This window comes from Microtus oregoni, unplaced genomic scaffold, assembly GCF_018167655.1.
Source record: "Microtus oregoni isolate MIOR12 unplaced genomic scaffold, Mior012 000148F_ref0000004, whole genome shotgun sequence".
Taxonomy (NCBI): Eukaryota; Metazoa; Chordata; class Mammalia; order Rodentia; family Cricetidae; genus Microtus; species Microtus oregoni.
In genome coordinates this window covers 1,177,383-1,192,558 of record NW_024544798.1, presented here as the reverse complement: position 1 = coordinate 1,192,558, position 15,176 = coordinate 1,177,383, and positions in this window count along the sequence as shown.

Below are 15,176 nucleotides of genomic sequence, written 5' to 3'. Positions count from 1 at the left end.
TAAGGCTCTGCCAATCACTGGCCAGCATTGTCTTGGCTCAAGGCTCTCTTGCATTCTTGTCTGGCAAGTTATCAGAACTGTGTGAAATCTCTTTCTGGAGTCCAGTCCTCCTGGGGATGGCACCAGCCTTTTTTTCTACCAGTGTGAGGGAATTCCAATTCCTTGGGAACTATTGTCTCAGTTGTCAGACAGCCAAAGGCAGGGGACTAAATGTCTTTGCAAAAAGCCTTCACTTCCCAACAGTCAGGGACAAATGCTTTCTTTGGAAGACAGATCTGGCTCCCAGGGACTTCCTGCTCCTCCTAGGTCTGGGAGCCATCTTGTCTAAACATGCTTCTGGCCTCGGATGGCAGCATCCCTGCAAGCTGCAGAGAAGATCTTCAGTGAACCTGCACGTGAGACACTGGTCAGACAACCTCACAGCCAAGCCAGTGTTGGGGAGATGAGCTCTGTGGCCATCCTGACTGGTACCCTACCTTGTTTTGGCCACAAGCCAAAGTCCCATGGGAAGAAACAAGCTTCCTGAGTCCTGTACTTGTGCCCTGTTGGCCAGCAGGCTTTGGGGATGGGTGAACACCCTAGCTATGCCTCTGCTGCTCATAGGCCATGGTAGCTGTGAGCTTCTGAGGTAGGGGTTGCTACTCACACCTGCAGAGGTATTTTCACAATTTTAGCACTTATAGGAGGCTAATTTATCCGGCCATGACCACCAGTCTATGAGCAATGCTGGTTTTACGGATGAAAACTCAGGCATAGACCTGAGCTGGCATTCACCACATGAATGCAAAGATGAAGCCCACCCTAACACACCAGGGTCTCCATGACACCCTGAGAGACCACTCATCACACCCTCTTGAGTAAGTACCAACTTCCCTTGACCTCATCCCCTTTTCCTGGAATCTCTGAGCTGGATTACTGATTGTGGGGTTGCATGTGGGGTTGAAGCATTTGCCAGAGCTCCCTGGTTTGGTGGCTAGCCAGTATCAGCTTCGCACACCACCTGAGTTCTTCCCTGTCCTTTTCCTGCACCTGTGTAGATTTGGGATTCTTCCTCTGAAACTCCCCAAAACAAAATAATACTGTTGATTTTCTTGCCACTGCAATCAAATATAGGACAGGAAGCATTCAAGGGAGAATGGCTTCCTCTGGCTTGCAGTTTTAAGAGATACAGTCCCTTGTGTTGGAGAGACCACAGCAGGAGGCCAGGTGATCACAGTGCAATGGTCAAGTAGTCAGGAAGCAGACTGTAAAAAGGAAGTGAGGCTGGGCATAAAACCCCAAGGCCCACTGCCAGTCAGTCGCCCACTTCCTCCAGCAAGCTCCACCTCCTCAAAGTTCCACAAATTTCCAAGGCCAGACCATCAGCGAGACACTGGTTTTTCAAACAAGAGCATATGAGGGACACTTCACTTCAGACCTCAGCAGAAACCAGAGCTTTGGTGAGACTTTAGCAAGACTCCAGGTTTGGACATTTCACCAAATTGCCTAAGCTGTCTGCTTGGCTCCAGGAAGCCTGGTAAAAACAATACATACCTTCTGTGTGTCTAGCAAGCCCTGGAGTTCAACCCTATGTGGCACTGAGAAGCCTATGTAACTTCTGAGAGCTTGGCTCTCCCCATCTGTGATGATGCTCTTCTCACAGGTCAGAGGGGGCAAGTGTTAAGTAGTCTGTGCAGTTCCTTCCTCATGCCAAGAAGTGGTCAATTCTGGGGTCTGCTTCAGCGAGCTCTGGGAACTTGCATGCGGTGTAGTGAAACAGAAGGTCCTGCCATCTGAGGTACTAGATTGCTAGATCATGACTGGGAGGCTAGCAGGACAGTAGACATATAACTGAGTAAACAACTCCATGTCCCAAGAGGAGCTGTGACAGAGCGGGAACTCTCGAACAGTGAACCAAGTGACAGTCACGCTTCTCTCCACCCTTTCCCCTTTGTGCCTCTGTTGCCCTCGCTGCAGCTAAGACTGGGAACAAGCAGAGACTGCCACTATGATCTTCATGTGCGGAGAGTTTGGCTGCATCCCAAACACATGGGAAGAAGCACCAGGAGGGCTACAGAAGGCAAGAAAGGGAAGGGAATTGAGACACATAAACTACTGAGCCCAACTAGAGATGGGAGCCACAGCTGTCTGTCCATTGTAGCATCTAAGACAGGGCTGGTCTATAGGAGGTGTTCAGCCTGGGAAGGGTGGGAGGTGATGGAGTATCTACACCAACCCTGGATGAACTGCAGGCAAGGAGAATGAGGGCTGTGTCAGGGGACGGCTCCAGTCCAAGGTGATGCTTCCTTCTGGTCTCGTGTGTGCTTTCTGATGATGTCAGCACACTGATATCTGTAAAATGGCTGGCACTTGGTATTATGGTTATCAGAACTCTGCCGTCACCGCCACCACCACCATTGTTTGTCTTCGCGTGGTGGTGGAGGACTCAGGAGCATCCTGGTCCCTGCTGCTCTGCTAGTGCCATCCTACCCTGTCTGTGCCCACTGTTTTTGGTTCTCAAAGGCCAGAAGATCTAAGAGAGAATGGTGTACTAGGCAGCATGGGGGAATTGTTCAAGGTCAACCAAGGGCATCCTGGGGATGGGAACAGAGGCAGGTAATGACAAAATCGCCTTGATGCTGGCCCTCGCCCTTGGGAATTCTCCTCAGCAGCAGTCAGGTCTTCATCCTTGGGTCATTGTGTTGGCACCCAGCATTCTTCCATGACAGAGGATGCAGCATGAAGGTGCCATTCTGGAGGCAGAGAACAGTCCTCTCCAATGAAACCCAATCGGCCATTCCTGGATCCTGCACTTCCAAGCCCCAGGAATGACGAGAAAACAAATGCTTCTCCCATCTCGTGCATTTCTTATAGCAGTGACAAACAGACAGGATCTAAAACACCATGTAGCAGACTGGAGAGGCACTGGGAAGCCTGGGTCTGCCGCCCAGAAGGGATTCCACAGAGGGCACCTGGAGACACCAGTACCAGAAGTGGGTGGCACAATTTGTTGGGGACTCTGGACACATATCCACCCTTCATTTTCTCCTCCATAGTTTCTTGTGAGTCTTGTCAGGGCTCCAAAGACAGATATAAGGGGCAATGGGTGACAGTGGTCAGAAGCGAACCAGTGGTTCCCTCTCAAGTGAGCATTAGCTGGCCACCGTTACCTTGTAAACTTCTCAAATTTGGAGTAAACTCCCATGTGTATTGCTATAAATTATATATCTTCTTATCCAGATTGAATGTGGGTAAAATGGGCTTCTGAGGAACTCTCTCCCCTTTGCTGGAAGTGTCTGACCAGAGGAAGCTCAGAGCAGGGAAAACCTAAGCTGCTCCGAGCGAGGCATTGCTTTTTCTGGTTCACTGTGTGTCCTAAAGAGTGTACTCCTGCTTCCTCGCTTATTCTAATTAAACAACCGTTTAAAACAAGCTTTTATTTATCTATGTGTGTGCATGAATTGTGACGTGTACGTGGAGGCTGAGAACAACTTGCAAGAGTTAGTTCTCTCCTGGGGTAGAACTCAGCTGTCAGGCTCCTTCAGCAAGAGCCTTCACCTGCTGGGCTGTCTTCCCCTCTCTCCCACTCTCCCCACCCCTGCCCCACCTAATTAAATTCTTGTCTGACCACTTGATCCACTGCTAGAACCAGTTCAGTCTGAATCCTTCTCTTTCTGGATCATAGGTACCAAGACTGATGCTGGGGTGGAGACAGGAGTAATCCAGAGGCCTCAGAACGGCATGGACACTGGGGGGCAGAGGGTGGGCTAGCAACTTGACAAATGCCTGAAAGAGTTACCATTGAAAAGTGGCTATGTGGGACTAGTTCCTGGCCCCCTCAGAATCCTCCCTCTGGTTACTATGTTACAGTCAGGCTATGCTACCCCAGTGCATGGAATGCTGAGGAATTCTACTTGTAGGCTGACTGTCATAGGAAGAAGCTGGGAAGGAGGCAGCAGAGCTGAGGGAGGGAGGGGGACACACAAGGATGCAGAAGACAGGGCTGGCTCAGCCAGGCACATCTGAGAGCTGGAAAGGAATAATGAGAACTACGGTTTAGAGACCAGGAAAGAAGACTTGACACATTCCATTCTTCTAGTACTTGTCAAAGTGTGACCTTGACCTCTCCGGGGTGTCACTTTTCCTCCTCCACAGCCACCTGGGAGAGAGCTGGAGGAAAGTCCTACAGAAGGGGACACCTCTGAAGACCTTATCTGTTCCTAAGGTCAATCCAAGGCATTTCCCAACAGGAGGCCCGGAGCTATTTTTTGAAATTGCACAGCAGTGTCGGGAGGTGCTGCGGTTTCTGGCAGCATCCTAAGCTCAAGCAGGCTACTTTCTGGGACAGTAATGCTTCAAATGTCATGCTAGATAGATGGAAGGAATCAAGCCTAGGCATAGCTCTGGGACATCTCTTCACCCGTCCTGCTAAGCATGTCAGCAGCCTCATCTCAGGTGTTTAAAGCAGGAATCCTGCCCTTCTGTTAGGTGTCTGTCCCACAACCCCATCTTAGCCTGTCCAAATGCACAGGGTGCAATGCAGAGCGGAGGATGTAATATTCTAGAAATCTGGAACTCAGGACCTGGTCTCTGTGTCCATTGCAGATACAATCTCTCGTGGGCTGAATAATCTTTCCCAAATCACTTTTCTCAGAGGCACAGTCATGATTCAGGGGCTCCATTTAGCTTTTTTATGTGTCCCAACCAGCGGGATATGAATTGGGAGCCCAGACCCTGGAGGGGAGAAATGGAGGGACAAAAGACATGAGAAAATGGACAGCATGTCTGCATTCTGATCAAGCTGCAACATTTATTTTTTTCTCAGGAGCATTCTATAGCAAAAGGACAGGGGGTGGGTAGGTTGCTATGTGGTTGTTCTAACTGGAATGTCATGTCTAGAGATGTCCTAGATGACAGGAAAAATAAGAAAATACTGAGGCTCTGTAAATGTTTACTAACAGGGGGAATGCTAATTACTTACTTCTGGGGCCCCAGGCCTGCAAGTCTGCAGGCATTCTTAACTCACAGGGAGAGACAAGGGTTATTTCCTGGGCCTGAAACTTGCCCTACAGAGGTGACTATCTTACTTAACTTGTAAACTAAGATGGCTTGACTATAACCAAATACAGGTCTTTGCTATCGGCATTTATGCTTATATTTATGCAACATTTTTGGCTCTCTCATGGTAGGGGAATAAAAGTATCCAAATCTGAACCATAAAAGTAATGATTATAAAAAAACTTATCTAATAATAGATGAAAGATAGGAAAGCTTGGCTGGCTATCAACAAAGGTTCTTCCCAACCTTGGATGCAGCCCACTGCTGTAGGATAATCCTTCTGTATGCTGTGAATATATATTGCCCTCACTGGTTAATAAAGAAGTTGTTTTGGCCTATAGCAAGGCAGAATAGAGCCAGAAGGGAAAACCAAATGGAGATACAGGGAGAAAAAAGGGTGGAGCCAGGGACAGATGCAAACCAGCCACCAGAGGAATAAGATGTTCTAGAGAACAGGTAAAGTAACCAAGCCATGCGGCAAAATGTAGATTAATAAAAATGGGTTAATTTAAGCTGTAAGAGCTAGTTGACAGTAAACCTGAGCTATAGGCTAAACATTTTGTAATTTATATAAGCTTTTATGTGTTTATTTGGGTCCAGGTGGTCAGGACAAAAGCTTTGCCTCTGTTTACAGCCCACACCAGTATTAATATCAGGACCCTAAAGATTATGTAAATGGTTATAGCTTCTCTCCATGTACAAAATCCATGTAGGCTCTGGGGATATCTGCAAGGTGACTATTCTTCTCTCATAACTTATAGATAATCCCTTTTCACTCTGAGGAGTCTCCCAGAAGATGACTGAAGGGGCAGGAGTTTGATGAAGCCACCATGAGCTGCTGGCAGAGTTCCATGATGTTACCAAATAGCCTGGTATTTCCCAACGTTAGGCAGAAGGGCTGAAGGAGGGCAGTTCTCAGCCTGCACATCCAAAGGGCCATTGGCTCAACTAGCTACCATCCCACTTACCAAAGAAGGGATGAAATGACCACTGAATCCCCGCAGCCAGAACAGGCTTCTGCAGTCCTGGAAGACACATCCTAGGTCTGACTAGGCTCCTGGGAATTTCAAAGACTGATTTCCAGTGTTGTTCTAATGGCTTTCGAGAATTCTAGAGAAGTTCCTGATCTAGGACACAGTGGTGGTCTTGGGAGAAGGGGAGAGAGTGAGACAGAGACCAAGGCAGCGCCAGGAGTGGGGATGAGGTGGTGCTAGCCTGCCATTGTTGAGAGTCCGTGGTTCTTTGGAAGAACAAGATGCTTGCCCTTCTGCCGAAGCAAGGCTTATGTGCCATGCTGGAGTCTCTAGCACTGTTCACTGGCACCAATCTGTTGGCTTCCAGGCATCTTTTGAAAGCAGAGGATGCTGTCTCTCCTGGCCTTGGAGCACTCTCTTGAGACAGCTTTTCTCATTACACAGACAATGCTGCTTTGTCCACGGTTCTTTTCACAGAGTTTATCTTAGGTCATCCTATTCTGTGAACATTACAGACAATCCCATGCACACCAAGCACCATATCAGACGTTCTGTGTCAGACACTAAGGATAGATTAGCAGCACTGAACACACACCATGGCAAGATTGTCCTCTGTGCTAGCTATGCCCTCAACTCTGTCCTAAGCCCTGGATACTGAATCCTCACACCCATCTTTGGCAGGCTTAATATTACCTTTGTTTCTCAGGTAAGAAAATAAGTCAGAGATTGGTCAGCTTATTTAAAATAACACAGCTACAAATTGCAGAGCCAAGCATTCTAACCATGATGCTCAAGTGGTTACTTTATTGCTTTAGACCATGGAGAGGATACGCCTGGGCAGATAACATCATATTTAGGTACCTTGAAGGGAGGGCAAAGGGGCTGTAAGAACTGGGAGAAGGCATGGAAGGATGAGAACAGCTAGCCACCAGAGGATGTACTGTGAGAGCTGAGGTATGAGGTGCCCATTTATACATTAGATCACCCAGTGGGGTGTGGGTTCCGAGCAGAAGCAAGTAAGTGCCAAGCCTCCCTGTGGGAGAGAGGTTGGCAGTTTCATGCCCAAGGAGTCAGAGGGATTCATTGAGACTGATCACCAAATTTATAGCCAGAAGTAAAGATCATGTTTTGTGGGGTTATTCCTATTCAATAAATAAGCTTGGACCTACATCACATTAGGTTTTATGTTAAACCCTGGTGTGTCTATGAGAACTGATACAAATACAACCTTTGCCCTCATGCATATTCACATTCTATGACATGCAAAGATGCCTCCCAATCTTACCTACTTGGTGAAGGCAAAGGGTGGCTGCCACTCTTTCAGCACCACACTGAACCTTGTCTAACAGAATCCCTCAATAAGGAACCCGTTGTCTCAAATAATCTACCTGTGTTTGGCTTTGCCCTCCCCAGTAGTTATGAAATAAGAGGGACGCTAGAAAGTTAGAAAGATAACATCAGGATAGCTTTGCCATCCTGCAGAATGCTAGCAAATTCTGTCTATCCCACTGCGTCTACTTCCTGTTGTCACCATAGGAAATTATCACCAGTTCAATGGCTGAAGCCAACAGCAATCGTACGGTTCTGGAAATCAGAAGTCTGATTAAGGTGCCTTGTGCCTTGCTGGAAGTTCCAGGAGAGAATCTACATTCTAATGGAAAGAATTTGATTCCTTGAGGGTGTATGACCATGTTGCTGTGTGCTGGCTTGGTGAGAGTTAATGGCTACCATAATTCTTGGTTGCTGGTCACCTTCCTTCATCTTCACAGCAAACAACAGTAGGTCACATAAGTCCCCCTCATTTTCACAGCAGGTACCAGTAGGTCACATGGGCTCCCCCCATCTTCACAGCAGGCATCAGCAGGTTAGCATGGTCTCCCATCTTCACAGCAGTCACCAGCAGGTCACATGGGTGCCTCCATCTTCACAGCAGGTCAGCATGGTCCTCCATCTTCACAGCAGGCACCAGCACATCAGCATGGTCCTGATCAACCCCTGCCTTCCTTTCCCACTGAAGGAGACTCACATGCTTCATCTGATTATGCCAAAATGCTTCAAGACCCTCCATTTATTTCAGAATCCTTAGCCAAGGAATCTGCAAAATAATTTTGCCATGAACCTGCCAGGTACCCAGACCCTGGGATGAAGGTGCTGACGTCTTTGGTGGGTCACTTTTCATCCTTCCATGGTATATAATAACCACTATATTTCAGAATGCATGTCTTGGTAAGCTAAATAGAACTGACAAGAAATAAAGTAAGGGGCGTCAGGATAAGGTGACCCCTCCTGGGAAGGCTTCTCTGGGTCAGGATAAGGTGGCCCCTCCTGGGAAGGCTTCTCTAGGTCAGGATAAGGTGGCCCCTCCTGGGAATCTGACTGCTCCCAGATTGATGCCTCAGTTAGTCCTCGGCACACACTCACTCTGTATCTGGATGTTTTTAACTTTTAGAGGACTGAAGTCATCACAGTTGTCAGTTCGCAGGCTTCAGGGGAACCTGTCTGCACCAATTAAAATGTGCTCAGTGAAGGGCATTGTCTGACTGCTGCAGCTGACACAGCTATTTTGGCTCCTGGCGTGGATCCCAAATCAGGCTCTCTCCAGTCTCTGCTTTCTCCCTCATCTTCCTCTCACTTCTACCTCCCACCTCTGTTTTTATTCGGATCCAGGTTCAGTCTGGTCTTTGTTTGTGGCCAATCAATAACTTACTTTCTGTAGGGCTGCAGTGATCGGAACTCGGGTGTCACTGCTCATCCGGCAATCCCAGATGGGATGAGAACGTCTCTTCCCTTGATGAGAAAGAGCCAAGAGTCTAGTTGGTTGGTTGTTTTGGTTGATCTGCTTGACTTCTGACCTCTAGGACTGTGTGCTCATCTGTGACACAAAGAGTAGCCCTTCCAGATGTGGGCAGTGAGTGTGCACAGCTCCTGTCCTTCACCTGTATCTGAGTCTCTAGGAGGGGAGCTGCAAGGTCTTTGTACGTACAAATGCATGTGATCGAGGTAAACTTCATTTCTCTGTGTGTGTAAGAGAGAGACTGCATGTGCATGTGTTTGTGAATGTGTGTATTATAAGTGTGTTTTGTGGATGAATCTGTGTGTGACTATGTGTGTATGTGTGCATGTGTGTATGAGTGGGTGTATGTGTGTGCATGTGTGTGTGCATATGTCTGTGAATGTGTGTTCATGAATGTGTGTGTGTGTGTGTGTGTGTGTGAGAGAGAGAGAGAGAGAGAGAGAGAGAGAGAGAGAGAGAGCATGTGTGTGAGAGGGGCTTTTCTTCTGGAAGGCACTAATAAATTAGAATATTAAATCTCTTAATTAATTGGCTCATAGAGATTTTAAGCACCTACATTAATCTAATATTCCCAGAATTCCCCTCAAATCAAAGAAACTACACTTCTAATATATGAAACGTGCCAGGTTTAGGCAATCAGCCCGTCCTGGCATTTGTTAAGGAACCACAGTAAATACGAACAAGGGATCCTCACTAGGCAGATCTGGCAGCTTGTGATGGAAGGATAGTTATATGTAATTTTGGAGCTCTCAATGAGGGGTATAATACAAAAATTTCTAAAGTAAGGTTTGATTTCTTTTTCTTAAAGAGACTAATGTGAATTTCTTAAATTTTTAAATAATTAACAGATTAGCTAATATTGTTCCTATGTAATATTTAGAATTGAGGAATGTGAAATTTTCAACTAAATTGAATTATTATAAAATAAATTGAGCTGTATAATACTGGCAAGCTTTTACATTAATTATGTTTGCTGAACACCTGCCTGAATGCAGCTTCCAACACTTGTAACCATACGCTAATTTAAAATCAAATTAATTGATGGACAATCTTTTGTTACCTGGGTAATTTCTAAGTAAAATTAAATGTAAAAATCTTGGCTGATGATCCTAGTCTGGGTATCTAAGTAGCTGTGATAATGTGTTCTATGGCCACACCTTTAGGTCTTACGAAACAGAAGTTCCTTTTGGCTGCATGGATAAGGTGTTGAAGACACACTAGTGACTGTCAACAGTCATAGTTTATAACTCCCTGAGCTTTGGGTCTGCATGGATGCTAGCATTTGATGGTTAGTTTTCGATTCCTTTCTGCCTTTCCTCCTTCCCTCCTTTCCTCTCTTCCTTCCTTCCTTCCCTCCCTCCCTCCCTTCCTCTCTTTCTTCCTTCCTCCCTCCCTCCCTCCCCCCTCCCTTGCTGCTCTCTCTCTAAGGTGGAGTTCATCCTCAGGTTTGGAGGAAGATGGGTTACAATGCAGGACAACAGCAAACATCCCTGAGTTTAAGAAACAGAAGAACAGGAGAATCTGTACTTTAGGATATGATGTTATAAATATAAGACTCAGATCTTTCTCTCCCTGATAAAATGATAAATGGATCCAGATGTGGTTGTTCATATCTGAAACCCCAGCACTCAGAACACTGAGGCAGGACGAGCATGGAAAGTTAATGGCTAGCCTGGACTACATAGCAAGTTCCGGACCAGCCTAGGCTAAGAGAGAGACCACATACATGCTTATGTATCAGACACGTGGTAACTGGATCTGAAGGCCTTTGGGGCTGCCAGGGGAGCAAGACAAAGGCTGTTTGTGCCTGTGTTTATCTACTGGACAGCAAGGATTCCAGTTCTCACTGGAACGGTTTCTGTGTTTGTGACTTCACCATGCCCTTGATAAGGAGCTAAGGTTCCAGGAGTTTCTGCCACCTTCTTCAGTAGTCACCAATATGGCACAGTCAATCTCATTGGCAGACAAGCTGTTGCTACAGTCGTGAGTATGCAGATCTCTAATTGGTCACTTTGCCATCCCAAATCAGACCCTGTTTATAAGGGAAAAAATCAGGGTGCCTTTCATATGTAAGAATCTTTTGATGTCTCAAAGTTACAATAGGAATTCACAAATATTTATGTCATAATCTTAGAGAGAAAGCAAATTTAGGAAGAATTAGGTCTGCTTTGGGTATTCGTAAGATGACTTGATGTGGTTGCTGAATATCGAAAACTAATTTGTTGAATAAAAGAATAAGTGTATGTAGGTAAAATATCACCAATGTTTTAGGAGGAATAAACTTCACAGAAGATATTGGGAGATATCTAGAGAAGCCATATATGACGGTGGGTCACGATTTAGAGTAAATAATTCTCCTGGTTAGATTTTTGTCATTTTGACACAGCAGGGGGTTCTCAACCCGTGAGTCAAGACTCATTTGGGAGAGTCGCATATCTGATATCCTGCATATCAGGTATTTTGTAGTGATAAGGCAAGCAGGCCTGCTCTTCGTCCTGCACGGCTCCCGCACAGCTAGCTTTACACCAGAAATAACAACACACAAATTGTATTCTTTTAAACACTGTCTGGCCCGTTAGTTCTAGCCTTTTATCGGCTAATTCTCACATCTTGATTAACCCATTTTTATTAATTTGTGTAGCACCACGAGGTGGTGGCTTACCGGGAAAGATTCGACATGTCTGACCTGGTGGCTGGCTCTATGGCGTCTGATCAACTATGCTTTCTTTCTCCCAGCATGCTGTTCTGTCTACTCCACCTATCTAAATCCTGCCCTATCAAAAAGCCAAGGCAGTTTCTTTAGTAACCAATGAGAGTAACACATAGAAAGAAGACCCACCTACATCAGTATTTATATTACAATTTATAAAAGTAGCAAAATTGCAATTATGAGTTAGCAACTAAAATAATTTTATGGTTGGGGGGTCATATTGTGGGAACTCATTCCACCAATAGCCTTGGGATATCAGTCGTAGGGTGGACATGACTACTTAAGGGGGGGGGGGGAGAGAGAGAGAGAGAGAGAGAGAGAGAATTCTCTTGTGTGGTGATGACTGGGTCAGGCTAAGTGAAGTGGCATATGGTTGGCCCCCAGCTCCCTTGGAAGAAATGGAAGGAGCTTTCACAAAGGCCAGCAACAGCTTCAAATTGACTGAATCGCTAGTAAAGGGTGACCCCGCGAACCATCCCTACCACCCCCTGCTTGAAGCAAGCGTCAGAGAGTAAGGCTGCCTTCATTTAGACTGTGCCAGGGACTGGTCAGAACTCCCAGCGTGCTTTAGTCTGACAGTGTTTATCAACCTTCCTGATGCTGCAACCCTTTAGTACAGTTCCGCGTGTCGTGACCCCAACCATAAAATTATTTCATTCATTGCTGCTTCATAACTGTAATCTTGCTACTGCTATGAATCGCACTGTAAGTATCTGATATGCAGGATATCTAATATGTGTTGCCCAAAGGGGTCACGGCCCACAGGTCAGGAACTGCTGGTCTAGAAACAGCTCCCTGGAAGCAGCTACTTATCCATGACTTAGTGGGGTGAACGTCATGGTAGAGGAAAGGGCTCACGCACACTAGAAAGGTAACTGTAGCTCTGTGTGTCTGTCAACATCCTATCTCAGGTGGATGTGTGAAGAAGTACAATCTGCTTTGGGAACCCTAAACTACAAGGCTTTGATGGCACCTGAGTCATCAGAACCCCAGAACCCTAGAACCCCAAGCCTCAAGATTTAGCTGAGAGAGACACTCTGCTTTGTACAACAATGTGATTATTTGCAAAGGGTCAGTGGAAATTTCATGCTCTTTGTTCTCACATTGACTTTCACAAGTCACCTGTGCAGCTAAGGTCTGATCTGGGCTGTCATGAAGACTGGTCGCCTTTACGTTATGAGAAGCCCTGCTTGGAGAGCCGGGGTCCCTTCAGGAGTGCCTTGATAATGTTGTGGGTGCTATGGCTTCGGGGGCCACTCTGCTCTTTGATGCACCTGGCTACATTGCAAGCTTAAGCTTCCGCTGTTCTGACTCCACCATGGTGGGCTATCATCTATACCCCAAATAAATCCTTCCTCCCTTACGTGAAAAAAAAATAACCAATAACAACAAAAACCTTAAAAACACAAAAGTCACAGCATTTTATAACAGTAATGAGGAAAATTAAGACAGCACTGTCTCCGGAATTCTATTCTTTAAGCCCTGGGGATGTTGTCTGGTTTCTAGGGAAAGACCGACTTCCCTGGCCTGATCCTTGAAGAGGAAGCAGAGTTAGCACATCTGGTGTCCCCTTCGCAGCCCCTGGGCAGAGGTCTGCCACACACGAAGCACTTATAACTACAAGATCTGAGATGGTCCAAAAAATTCTACCTTCAGTACAGTTTCTTCCTGAGTCTTTTGAGCCATTTCCCTCAACCACAAGGTTGATTCCTGGCTCTGTTTCCAGCCCTGTGGGTGGGCCAGGTGCCTCAGAGCACACAGCCATCGATCTTCCCATTTTATTCCAAATATACCAAGGCGGAGCAACCAGAAGTGACAGCAAACCAAGAATCTTCCAGACTCATTTACCTACTACCTTGTTTTGAAACATTCAAGCTTTTTGATTCTAGGCTGAATGGGGGTGAGAATCCTTCCATGATACACCAGCTGTTTTCTGGTAAACACTGTCATGTTGATGTTGTTTGCCTGGAGAACTATTTCCAAATAGACAAGGAAATCATAATTTTCACCACCATGAAACTCAGCCTTAGTGGCCAGAATAAGTCAGGACAAACTAAAGTATCTCCTCCCCCAACAGCTTTAAGTTACGGAATTTGAATATGCAAACTGCCCTTAGGGACAGTAGAGAGAGGGTTTCTTCTAGTCACCCAGAGAACCCTGGGAAATAAATACATCTTTACTACCCAAGGTTAGTAGGAAGACCCAGAAATGTTTCTGTGGGTTTTCAGAAATACTCATAGACTTTATTATAGCTCATGTTGAATATGAATTACACTAATCATGATTTCTGTAGCAGTATTTCATGATTTTAACATTAATATTTTAAGTTATAAATTTATCCAATAACTATATATTTAATATATAAGCATATTGCTTCTAGCTATCTCATATTGCTTTTTTCTTAAAATAACACTGTTTTATTACTATAAGGAATTTGGGGCGTGTTCCTTTCTAACCACGGAGGAAACAGAAACCAGAAAAGGTGAGTGTGAGCGACCTCACAATATTTGAGGCATTCTAGCTTTCCTCTTTCAAATTCAGTGTCTATCTCCCCAGGGCCTCGTGTTCCCAGACAGTCCCTCTCACTGAGCCCAACGCTATCTAGCACTTGTGACAAAACTAAGGGGAATTTTGTACGTGGCTATGTGTCTGTATGTGTGGTTTGTGTGTACATGTGATTTTGTTTGTGTAGAATGTGTGTGTGTGTGATTTATGCTGTGAGCTCTATGAGTTTGTGCTATGTGTGTGTGTGTGGGGGGGTTGTGTGTATGTGTGTCCACACTGGATGGCAGGTCACAAACAAAAGCAACTTATGCCGTACCCAGCTGAAGTCTCTCCTGTTTGGGTGTCTGGATTTCCCTTTGAGTCAGTTGCAGAGTCAGAAGAGAAGTCAGATTGGCTTTACTGCTTGTTTTGGGATGAAGAAACTGTGCTGGGCCTCAGAGATCCCATAGTGCCTGTAACAGGAGGGGCACGAGGCACCCAGCTTTATTGTTTTAGAAACATGATTCATTAATATACTCATCTAAATAGCATTTTCATGAACTAATTGAGAAAGAAAATCCATTTTGAGCATTCCCTTTATTTGCCTTTTTGGCTCACATCCCTGGAAAGGAGGACTCCCCTGTTTTAATCAAACACAGTTGGGCTCCAGGCTTGCCAGCCGCAACCTCCTGGTGTCTGAATGCTTCATCACTACAATTGAATTAATTTATGGACGGAGCTTATTTCTACCTGCTGTCAAAACCAACCTCACTATGCAACGCCATATAACAAACACATTTCAGGGCTCACTTTGACTTCCAGACACACGCTCTGATCTAGCGGGGAGAGCAGAGTGGTTTGGGTGGCACCTCACAAACCGCATTTCTCTGGACATTTGACCCCTCTGTCCACTCACAGATGGGGTGACCTCCTTATAACAGGAGGCTTTGGACAATCCTATTGATCATATCCTCCCTCACCCAGGCAACACCAGAAGGGTGGGGGCTTTCTTTGAATTCTACCCTGAACTTCAAGGGCAGGAGGTGTTTTCTACCCACCTCTCTTGCTGCCGTGGGCTGTTGAGAAAACTCTGAGTTCTGCTCACGGTAGATAGCTGGTGTGGAATAATTCTTTTGTGCACTGTGAAGATGTGTTGCTCTCCTTGGTTTAATAAAGA